Source organism: Vigna umbellata, chromosome 4 (genome assembly GCF_029865625.1).
Source record: "Vigna umbellata cultivar VRB3 chromosome 4, Vumbellata_1.0, whole genome shotgun sequence".
Taxonomy (NCBI): Eukaryota; Viridiplantae; Streptophyta; class Magnoliopsida; order Fabales; family Fabaceae; genus Vigna; species Vigna umbellata.
Window position 1 is genome coordinate 42,642,049 of NC_142168.1, and position 12,695 is coordinate 42,654,743.

Below are 12,695 nucleotides of genomic sequence, written 5' to 3' on the forward strand. Positions count from 1 at the left end.
TCCACTGCAATGCCTCCAGCCGACACCACATGCCCCAAAAACTGGATTTCCTTCATCCAGAATTCACACTTAGATAATTTTGCATACAATTCCTTCTCACGTAACACTCCAAGTACCAGTCTAAGATGTTTCTCATGCTCCTCTTCGGTCTTGGAATAGATGAGAATATCATCTATGAATACAACTACGAACTCGTCCAAATAGGGCCTGAAGATGCGATTCATGTACTCCATAAACACGGCTGGAGCGTTCGTCACTCCAAATGGCATCACCACATATTCATAATGTCCATACCGTGACCTGAACGCTGTCTTATGGATGTCTTCATCTTTAACTCTGATTTGATGATAACCGGATCTCAAATCAATCTTTGAGAACACTGCAGCTCCATGCAGTTGATCTAGCAAATCATCTATCCTTGGTAAAGGGTATTTATTCTTGATGGTCAGCTTGTTTAATTGCCTGTAATCTATGCACAACCGAGAGCTGCCATCCTTCTTCTTCACTAAGAGTACAGGCGCTCCCCATGGTGACACACTCGGTCTAATGAATTGTTTCTCCATAAGCTCCTCAATCTGCTTCTTGAGTTCAACCAATTCCGCAGGTGCCATCCGGTATGGCTGAACGGATATAGGGGCTGCCGTTGTCACCAAATCAATGGTGAATTCAACTTCTCTAACAGGAGGCAACCCTGGTATCTCATCTGGAAAAACGTCCATAAATTCCTCCACAACTGACGTTCTCTCTCGACTGCCAATAGCGGACGTTCGTTCATGTCTCAAATCTCCAAGCTCTTGGTCTTCATGCGTCATGATGAGAAAACAGCTTGCACCTTCCATTATATCTTCCTTCAACTGGCCAAGCGTTACTGTTAACTCTTCTTCTTCATCATTAGGAAACACCAATTCCTTGTTACCACAATCTATAAGAATGTGATTGGTGGTCAACCAATCCATCCCTAGAATCACCTCCAACCCTTGGAGAGGTAAGCAAATTAAATTCACCTTGTAACTACGTCCCTCAACCACAATAGGACATCTAATGCATACAGTAGACGTCCTAATCTCTCCAGCTGCCGGGGTAGAAACCACCAGGTCGAACTGCATATTCCTCTCCACTAATCCCAATTTCTCAACACACGCCTTCGAGATGAAGGAGTGAGTCGCCCCCGAATCAAACAACACATGACAGGATACTCCACACAGCAAGCATTCACTGGTTATAAGGTTACCTGAGTTAGCTGCTTCCGCCCCAGTTATTGCATACACACGACCCGCTGCTTGTGCTCTACCACCTCTCGGTTGATTCCTTCCAGCAACAGGTGGTCTCGTCACTGCCCGTCCACTCATATTACACTCGTTATTTGAGTGTCCGTTCCTTCCACAAAGACTGCAGTACTTTCCTCCAGCTAGTTGAGGGCATGCATTTCTATAGTGTGGTCCTCCACACCGGTAACAAATAACGTTCCCTTGTACAGGCTGTCCAACAGGAACGATCGCTTGTGATCCGCTTGTATTAGCTGGTTGGTTTGGACGAGCGTAAGGTAATCTTCTTTGAACAGAACCTCCTCTGGACACTATTGGTCCCCTACTCACTTGTTGCTGTTTCTTATGTCGTTCAGCCTCTGCCATGTTCTTCTCCAACACCTTAGCCCTCTCAACCATGGCAGGAAATGTCCTTATGCACAAGCTTGAAATCATGACTTTCAAGTCACTCCTTAGGCCGTTCTCAAACTTCCTACACTGCCATTCCTCGTTGGTGGCCATCGTATAAAACCGGACAAGGTGCTTGAACTTGTTGGTATATTCTGAAACTGTCATCCCACCTTGAACCAGTTGTAAAAACTCCACTTCCTTCGCAAACCGTACGCTGTCAGGGAAATACTCCTCGTAAAACTTACTACGAAATACTTCCCAAGTGACAGGACGTTGAGCTTCTACCAGAATAGCTCTTGTGCTCGCCCACCAATGGCTTGCTTCCCCAGTCAACAAATATTCTGTGTAAGACAACCTGTTCTCGTCCGGACACCTCTTTGCGTTGAAGATTCTCTCCATGTCCCCTAACCATTGGTCTGCCTCATCAGGGAGGCCCTTTCCATTGAATTTAGATGGATGGTGTTGGAGAAAACTCTCCAAACTCCATTCGGCATTTGGTTGGGCAGCGTTTGAAGAAGATGCTCCGGGCGCACCTCTAGTTGCAGCCAGTATCTCCATCAATTGTCTTTGCGTGTTTTCAGAATTAACACGCGAAGCCTCCAAACCTTGCATAGCAGCTTGGTTTTGCTGCATCAAGGTAGCATTCTGCTCCAGTAACGTGGTATTCTGTTGATGCAGTCTTTCCACCACGGTTTCCAACAATCTAGTGTTGCTGGACGTCTCGGACTCATTCGGTTGAGGAGGAGGAGGCAATCTAGGTGCCATTTGTTCTCTGGATACAGAGAAAACAAACTAACGTTAGTTATGTTCAAGAGTTAAAATAAAGTAACTCATTAAACATACAATAAGCACACAGCAAAACACAGTGCACTCATAACCCTACAGTGTCCTTTAACAAGAACAAAACTGCTCTGATACCAATAATGTAACATCCCAAAATACAGTAATCACTATAATTCAGAATTAATTACAATTAACAGTAATCATAAACAGTCTTTGCATTAAAACAGAAATAAAAGCCTACTGGCTAATATTTACAGTAGCTGCTCCAAAATAAAACAGCAATTTACAGTACAACTTAAAATGTTCAGAATTCATCTAATTTACTAAAACCAGTACTGATTTACATGTCTGCATAATTATATACAGTATACCAAAATACAGTACAGCACTTTACAGTGTTCATAAACTAATCAAAATATAAAACAGTTCTGGATAAAACGCGTCTGCAGTACTGTACACAGAACTGTTAAAATACAGTACAGAAAATAACTAACAACTACTATGGATCTAATCTCTACTGCTCCGATTTAACTTCCACTTCTACCAAGTTGGCATCCTCCAAATTTTCTTCTTCCAGCATTGTTTCAAGGGATGCACCACCATCTGCTCACATCCACAACGGATGATCATTGCATTTGACAAGACGGAAGTACATGGACAATAGACAACACAATGGAAAACGCAAGGGTAAGCTTATAATATTTAATTTATACAATTAACACATACGTTCACATATCAATTCAAACGTGCAGCACATAAATTATCAATTCGCAATCATAAAATAAATATAAAAGACAGACTGTCCGGACTGTATGAACCATGTAGTTACAAGCGTCCTTGCACCCGAGTGATGTAGTAACTGGATAACATTAAACAGCTGCCACTCGAGGTTAGTCCCTCGCCCATATCTAAGCGATGAACGAAGAACCTCCTGCCATTCCCACGCATGACTACCCCCTTCTACGTGAAGATGAGTATCACGGAATATCAGGACGGACAGCGAGTCCTAACTTATCCAGGTTCATACTTTACCATTCAATATTTCACATTCAACACATCAGAGACGTTCCTCCTTGGAACGCTCTTTAATATCCACTTCCAATAATTTCTTCAAAATATATCATTCGTTCATAATAACCAGTTCTCTTTATTCCCTTTCTCATTCTGTGTTTCATTCCCTTAACATTTTACAACATTCATTCTTTGATCAAATAAAACGAAAGTATTACAGTACTTTTGACCACGAGTTTCTGAATAAAAGAAACGAACCGTGTACTCACTTAATACGTTTCAATACTTGATAATTTGAAAATACTGATCTTTAAAAGAGGTGGATGATACTTAGAAAGATTTTGAGTGTACAGAGTTCAGGTAGAATCCAAAGGATAAAACCAGTAAGAAAATGTTTAGATAAACAACCAATATAATTGAATTTCAGAAAAACAGCACTGCCAGTCAAAGAACGAACGTTCAGAATTTCAATTTGGACGAACATCAATTACGTTCGCTCAGAACTCAATAATAAGGACGAGCGTTCAGTTAGAAACCGAACCCTGCTGTGGACGAACGCTAGGTCAATGACCAAGCACGAATCAGCACTAACGCTGGTTATAACCCAAGCGCTTTATAGGACGAGCGTTTCGGTATAGGACCGAACGCCAACTTTGGACGAACGTTCAGTATAAGGACGAACGCTCTCTAGAACTAACGTTCGACATAAGGTCGAACAACAATAAGGACGAACGCTCGACATGAGGCCGAACGTCATTGAGGACGAACGCTCGACTTAAGACCGAACGTCACTTATTTATAAAGTTTTAAATATTGATCTATACTGAGCAGAACGAACGCTCATTCACTCAATTGGGGGACGCTCGTTCTCGAGCAGAATTCATTCCAAATGAATGAATTCCAATCTAAGTCATGTTAACCAAAAACCGAACGGTCTAAGACCGTACAGTGACGAACGACCTTTTAGCAACAGAGAATGATCAGAAAATTTAGATTTTTCACACTTAGCAGAATTTTTCCAGATTTCCATTTTCCAACTTTATACTTCCATTTCAGGTTTAATTCCCTTCAAACATCATCATCATGCAGATTTCAACATTTAAAATCATTCCAACCACACAATAGCCATTCTCCATTCATCCATAATCAACTCAACATGCATTTAAATCAAATTCAACATCAAATATAATTCATACAAGCCGTATCAGTTCATGACAGATTCATCCAAACCAGAATGCATATCAGATATCAGTGATCATTTCTAACAACTCAACTTCATATTTTTCACACATGCAAAACAAACCAGAAATCATATTCCATATCAGTAAACGTTTCTAAATACTCACACATCATGCTTTCCATATATGCATCTCAGATCATAAATCAAACAGTATAAATTAAACATATAAACTTCCCTTACCTGGTCTAGCAGTAAACTTTTAACAGTGTAACTTGATTCTGTCCAACTATGAATTTCTACCCAATCAGCTCTTTCTTACGCTCCTCAACTAGATTTAACCAAAGAGACTCAGAAACTCAGATTTTATTCTTTGCATGCAACTGAAACAGTGTTCCTAGAACTTCTAGAATTAGATTATGGTTTGGAACTTACCAGTTACAGGATCTAAAGAGGTTCGGATCAATTCGAAGCTTACTGCCCCGTGAACGTTTCTATGGTTTTCAGAAAACTGATTGGAGTTGAATGAAGTGAGTAATGGTAGAAGGAAGATGAAGGTTCGTAGAGAGAAGTTTGGAGAAGATGAAAGGTGTGGTTTTCTGAGGAAGACGAAGTGTGCGTATGAGTGAGAGAGTTTCTCAAAACTCAGAATTTTGGGTGGATTCCACGTCAAACAGGAGAGCGTCTCCCAGTCTGCCACCTGCACATCAAACTCTGATTTGGAATTCTCTCCCGTGACACTTGGCGTGTGTGCATGCACAGATTGGTGCGTTTTTAATGCACTGAATGTGTGCAGTGGTGCGTGCTTCAGAGCGCGATGTGGCACTGTATTAGTGCACACCATAACAGTATATATTTCAGCAGATTTGAAATGGGATTTAATAGGATAAGCATTTGATTATACTTCATAAATCTGGTTTAACAAAGAATTATCATTGCTAATTTTATAGGGTCTTACAGAAGTTTAGACAAATTTGTTGAATTTATATAAAATAATTTATATGTGTTTGATTTTTCTTGTATTAAGGTGAAATTTTGTATTTGAAGTTATGGACCTCGTTAGATTCCTTCTATAGACTTATATTGTAAGACCCGTATTTTTGGATGGTAGGGGACATGGTGGGGACATGGTGGTCACCCACCTCTTTGACTATTGGGAGTGCATTATTGGAGTGCAATGATAGGAATGGGAGAATGAGGGGGGAATGGTCTCAGTAGGGGCATCTACTCTCTGATGCCATGGCCAGGTACTTCTTCATTTCACGGTTGCAGCTGCCGGTGTGCTGGACTTCTCTTCTTTGCTTCCAAACGATAATTTCTTGTGAAGGTCGTGAAGCTTTCTTCACGCTGCTGCTGGATGCTTTCGGAAGTCCTCTCCTTTATTCCAAAACTTAGTGCTTTGGTGTATGCTTACCACAAGGGGAGAAATTAAGGTGAAATTTTGTATTTGAAGTTATGTCTGACTTAATTATTATATGATATTTGTATTGAAATAACTATGCATGTTTTATAAATGATGTGTTTCAGGTTAGCTCACCCTTACTTTGCTTATTTGTGCATGTGAATGCGATGATCGTATATGGAGGAAGAGATGGAAGATCGAATTAGAATGATTCAAGGTTATCTTTGCAGTTGCGTTTGAGCTTAAGACTGATGTATAGATTTTAGTTTATGTTTGGGATGTTATGTATTATTACAACATTTAAGTTCTGAAAAATTTATTCTTTTTTAGGGTGAATTTTTGGGCTGTTACAATAATGGTATCAGAGCAGTTCATCCTTAGGATGACCTCTGTGTTGTGGGTTTGCCGTGTCTTCGCTGTGAAGAATTTAGTGTAAATGGTATGATTTACCACTTCCTCCGTGTCTATATAGTAAGGTGTGTATCTAACTAGATGTTTTGAGAACAGAAAACGTCTTGATAAGAGTAATGAGGGTGCACACTCATGACTTTTACCATAGATGGTTTTCCTTTCTTAATTCTGAAGGTTAGAGTTAAGAAAGAGTTAGAGTTTTAGTGGTGTTTCCTGTAGTAATTCATGTCTTGTTCTTGCTTTTGTGGTAGTCTAGTGTGCTCGATAGTAGGAGAGGAATGTATATTAAAGGACAACTTGAGTTGTATACCTTTATTAGAATTGGTTTAAGCCTTTGAGACAAGTTCTTGCCGCGAAGATAGGAGTTAGAAGACTTAAAGTTAAGCTTCGGAGGGCGAGTGAAGATATTGGAGTTTAGGAGTAAGGTTATGAGTGATGAAAATTTCCAGAAATCAAGTCATAAGGTCATATGTTGTACGTTCGCAAGAAGTTCAGAGGCTAGATTAAGAGAAGCTTTGGATAAATATGGTTGTAACAAGGTTGGAGAAATGAGTTGGGTTTAGAATATCAGTAACGTTAACAGTTAGAAGAAAAGGACGTGTTGGCGAGAAACGGGGTGACGCTGTGAGAGTTTGGTAACATAAACCTAGGTATTAATGATGGTTGGAATCTGAATAAGAAAATGGAGGATGACCTAAAATTTAAGTTAAGAAAGGAATAGAAAATTCTATAGCAGACTAAGGGAAATAAGTATCAAGAAAGGAAGTAGAAGGAGAAAAATTCGAGAGGTAGTTAGATAAGGCAGGACATGAAGTATTTGAAAGAGAATGAAGTATTGTTAGGATCTTAAGTTAAGTGGGAAAATTTGAAGGAGATGATCAAGTTGTATCAGCAAGTGGATGATTCAGAGTCAAGTTTAGTTGGATGTTTCAAGAGTAGTAGTTCACACAGAAGAAAGGTTTGATCATAGGCTAAGATGAAAGGTTTCAAACGATGAAGACAAAGGAGGATTCGGAGTGTAAACTTCGCGGTCGTGAATGACTTCTTAGATGTTTTCCTGAAGAAGTTTCTGGTTTCCTCCTTCACGAGAGCATGAAGATCATTTTAGGTAAGTGTATGCAAGCCAGGAAGGAATTGTCATTTGAAGTGCAACCAGTAAGGATCGAGGACGAACTGTTAAACGATTTAAGGTCATCTGGAATGGTATAACAGGCAACCCTACCTGGAGGTTAGAGGATGAGATGAGAGAAACTTACCTCGACTAGTTCCGATAAGCTTAATTTTCGAGGACGAAAATTTTTGTTGTTGGGGAGAATGTAAGACCCGTATTTTTGGATGGTAGGGGACATGGTGGGGACATGGTGGCACCCACCTCTTTGACTATTGGGAGTGCATTATTGGAGTGCAATGATAGGAATGGGAGAATGAGGGGGGAATGGTCTCAGTAGGGGCATCTACTCTCTGATGCCATGGCCAGGTACTTCTTCATTTCACGGTTGCAGCTGCTGGTGTGCTGGACTTCTCTTCTTTGCTTCCAAACGATAATTTCTTGTGAAGGCCGTGAAGCTTTCTTCACGCTGCTGCTGGATGCTTTCGGAAGTCCTCTCCTTTATTCCAAAACTTAGTGCTTTGGTGTATGCTTACCACAAGGGGAGAACAACCCAGAGGAAGGAAATCCTTTCTTCCCTTTTTCAACCGTCCAAGAGCACCCAAGGGAAGCAGTACCAATTTTAGAAGAGCTGAGAGGAGGATCTGGGTTGAGTATCTTGTAAGGGTGGAGTTCTTGCACCAAGATCTGGGAGAGGAAGTGGAGAGCTGTTGAAGTTGCTAGCAGATCTTGATCTACACGTCTAGGAGGAGATTGATCCCAAAACTTACAAGGAAGTCTTCAAGAGGTAAGGGTGTTACCAATAAGGAGTATTGGTAAATCTTGAAGAAATTTGTTTTGATGATGCTACAAGAAGTTTTAGTTGAAGAAGATATTAGAATTAGTTAAAAGCAATTTGTAGAAATTAAATGTAGTAGGAAATTCTTGTAAACCTTGTAAACTTGCATTTTTAACTGCAATAATCGATTATGGAATGGCAATAATCGATTATCACAAAGTCATACAGGAATAATCGATTATCTCTTCATATAATCGATTATCACATTTTGAAAACCCTGTAACGGACTTGAATAATCGATTATCACTTACAATAATCGATTATCACTTACAATAATCGATTATTCATGGCAGTTGGGAGCTGACCTTTGGCATTCAGTGTACTTGGCTATATATTTTGTTTTGGAGAAATTAGAAAAAGAGTTGTTGAACAGAAGCTCTTGCAGAATATTGTTTGTCAGAGGAAGTTCTCAGAAGCTATAGTTCAAGTTCCCTTGCTTGGTCTCGTGAACAGGAGAGGCTTGTGTGTCGTGTGTCGATAGTCGGAGCAAGCTCTCTTCGAGTTAGCAAGGTGCTTTGCCTGGTCTCGTGAATAGGAGAAGCTCGCGTTTCGTTTGTCGATATTCGGAGCGGTTCTCTTCGAGTTGGCAGAGTGTTCTTCTTCCGGTTCGTTCGTCGAAGGAAGGTTTATTTATCTGCTTTATTCACTATTTGTTGTAATCTGTGAAACCATTTTTAGTGAAAAAGGTTAATCACTATTTATAGTGATTAACGACTGGACGTAGAATCTTTTGATTCGAACCAGGATAAAAATTATGAGTTGATCTTCTTATTCCCTACACTCATTTTATTGTACGTACATCAACTGTTTGATAAATTTTCTCTAAGAAAATTGTTTTTCTAAAACGGACCATTAAACTTGATTTGTGACCGTAACACGCTTTCCAAATATTTTATTCCGCTGCGCGACTCTATAACGGTACCGATTGTTCCAACAATTGGTATCAGAGCTTGCTTTGATATTTTTTCAAATCTTTTCGAAAATGGCCGGTCATCAAACTCAAGTATATGCCGAGGGTGCTTCAATCAACAGACCACCACTCTTTACTGGTGATAACTATGCATTCTGGAAAGTCAGAATGGAAATTTTTATGGGGTCTGTTGACAGAGGCATCTGGGAAGCTGTACAAAATGGTCCATATATTCCTAAAAATACAGTTGATGGTGTGGAAGTAGAAAAATCATATTTTGACTGGACTGTTGAGGAAAATAGAATAGCCCAATTTGATATTAAGGCTCGGAATATAATTTTATCTGCACTAACCATTGATGATTTTTTCAAAGTATCTGTTTATAAAAGTGCTTAGGAAATGTGGAAATTTTTAAGAGTCACTCATGATGAAGTATCGAATGTGGCTAAGTTGACTTGTTCGAATTCATGCTCTACATCAAATTCCTTAAGCTCAAGCGATTCAAATGAGCAAGAAAATCTATGCTTGATGGCCAACGTTAAATCATCTGACAGCGAAATCTTGAAGAAAAAGAAGGACTATCAAGGTTCTTCTTCAAGTTTCAAATGTTATGGATGTGGTGAAAGAGGCCATCTGAAAGCTGACTGTTCAAGCAACAAAAGAAGTAAAGAAAGAAAAGAAAAGAAACTTCACAAGAAAAAGAAGGTTCACATTGCTTGGGTTGATAATGACTCAAGTAGTTCAAGTGATTCTGTTGAAGAAACAAACTTATGTTTGACAACTAATGTTGATGACACTGCAAGCCAAGTAAGTTGTTCTAATTCTGAATCTAGTGAATTTGATTTGCAAAAAGCTTTTCTTGAATTGCTTGATGAATCTGAAAAATTGAATGCTGCTCATAAAAATTTGAAAAAGGAATTTAAAGAATTGCGAATTAAATATGAGAAGACATTAGATGAGGAAGTAAGTTTGAGAAATAAAATTTGCAACTTGGAAATGAAAAAGTCATCAAATGTTGAACATCCTGTTGAATGCTTGTCTTGTAAGAATCATATGTTTAACATTGACATACTTGAAAATTTACTTTCTAAAGCAACCAAGTCTGTCTCACATGTTTTTAGAAGGAGCAATGTTAGAAATAAAGAAATGCATCATAAAAAGTCTAAAGTTAAGAGAACTCGTAGAGTTTGGGTTGAAAAAGGAACAACTGTAAAAACCAAACTGCATGGTGTTTGTTGCTTCTATTGTATGAAAAAAGGACATACTTCAAACAAATGTAGAATCAAACATTTTGATGTTCCAAATGGAAAATATGCTTGGATTCCCATTATAAAGTAATTTGTCTCTAACCCTAAGGACCCAAATGAGATTATGGGGACCAAAACTCTATTGTTTTTACTTTGCAGGTTAAGTTTTCAAAAGGATAAGAGAGCTCTATGGTATTATGCTCTTTGAAGTGATGCTACAAACCAGGATGTAACTCCATCAAGTGGTATCCAAAAGCCTTCATTCAAGCACCAAGTAATTGAGCTAAGTGTTGTTTAAACTGTGGTGTTGCATCCTGTATTTACTTGATCTTCCATTATTTAGTTACTGTTATATTCATGCCTGGTTGAGAAAATGATATGTTGATCACTGTTTCATTCATCCTGTGGTATGTTCGTGTCTGTTTACACATTTTGATCAAGTGAATTCATTTATTTAAAATATTCAGGTGTTGAATTTCATTCATGTCATGTAAAGCCATGTGCATTGTTATTTCAGTGCTTTGTTGATAATTATCTATTGAATTTGTGTTTAACTGGCTTAGTATTCAATTTCATGAGTACTTTGTAGTTACTTTGGTGTAATCTCTGTCAAGCATCAAAAACTATGAAAAAGTCATTTAAATGAGTTGGCCAACAGATTTTCATTAGCAATTTTTAATGATTAAGATATGTGAAAATTAAATTGTCATTTCTATTTCAAAGTTGGTTCTGTGGAGATTTATTTTTAAGTTCAAATGCATAACGAATGAGCTATGATAATATACATTGAGAGCCTGGATGCAGAAAATGAACTTATCAAATTTGCATAATTTTGATGTAAATTATTTTGTTTAAAAAATGTTGAAAGATAGCACCTGAATCAGTTCTTGTGATTGAATTTTTTCATATGTTGTTTTGATATGCATAGTTGAATATATGAAGTTGAACAAATTGGGATATGAGAGTGCATGAATCATAGTTGGTGTTTGGGAAGTTGAAATTTGTGTTGTCAAAATTAGTTTCTAAACTGATTGTGCTAGCTGAAATGCTTTCTTGTTAAACCTGGAGATAGATTTTTTGAGCTTAGAAGAGAGTTAGGAGTGTTAGACATATCTTAGAATCAAAATCTATGCAAATTTTTGCATTTTTCGTAAACTTAACGCTTCATAATCGATTATCACTAAGTTATAATCGATTATTCATGCATTAAAATCAATTCTGGAAAATCTTGAGCAGATAATCGATTATCATTATGCATAATCGATTATCATGCAATTCTGGGCAGTAATTATTGAACTGATAATCGATTATCACAAGCCATAATCGATTATCACGCTGACAGGTTCAAAAATAGAGCCGTTGGAGCATCCCATAACGACCATAAACGACCATAAACGGCTAGTTTGTCCATTCTTCTTATAATGTAATATTTATTTTCATAAATAAAATGATCTCTTGATTATATGCATCCTTTGATTAATTGAGGGGGAGATCATATTTAGGGGGAGCCTTCTACATCCGATCTTTTTGCTTCTGATCAAAAAGGGGGAGAAGAATAATACAAGGGGAGAAGTATAAATTATTACAGGTATTGCTAACCTTGTTGTTGTTTGTTAGCTTGTATGTTTTGCAGGTAAGCCAAACTTGCTTTTAAAATTGAATTTTTGATCATCATCAAAAAGGGGGAGATTGTTACCAATAAGGAGTATTGGTAAATCTTGAAGAAATTTGTTTTGATGATGCTACAAGAAGTTTTAGTTGAAGAAGATATTAGAATTAGTTAAAAGCAATTTGTAGAAATTAAATGTAGTAGGAAATTCTTGTAAACCTTGTAAACTTGCATTTTTAACTGCAATAATCGATTATGGAATGGCAATAATCGATTATCACAAAGTCATACAGGAATAATCGATTATCTCTTCATATAATCGATTATCACATTTTGAAAACCCTGTAACGGACTTGAATAATCGATTATCACTTACAATAATCGATTATCACTTACAATAATCGATTATTCATGGCAGTTGGGAGCTGACCTTTGGCATTCAGTGTACTTGGCTATATATTTTGTTTTGGAGAAATTAGAAAAAGAGTTGTTGAACAGAAGCTCTTGCAGAATATTGTTTGTCAGAGGAAGTTCTCAGAAGCTA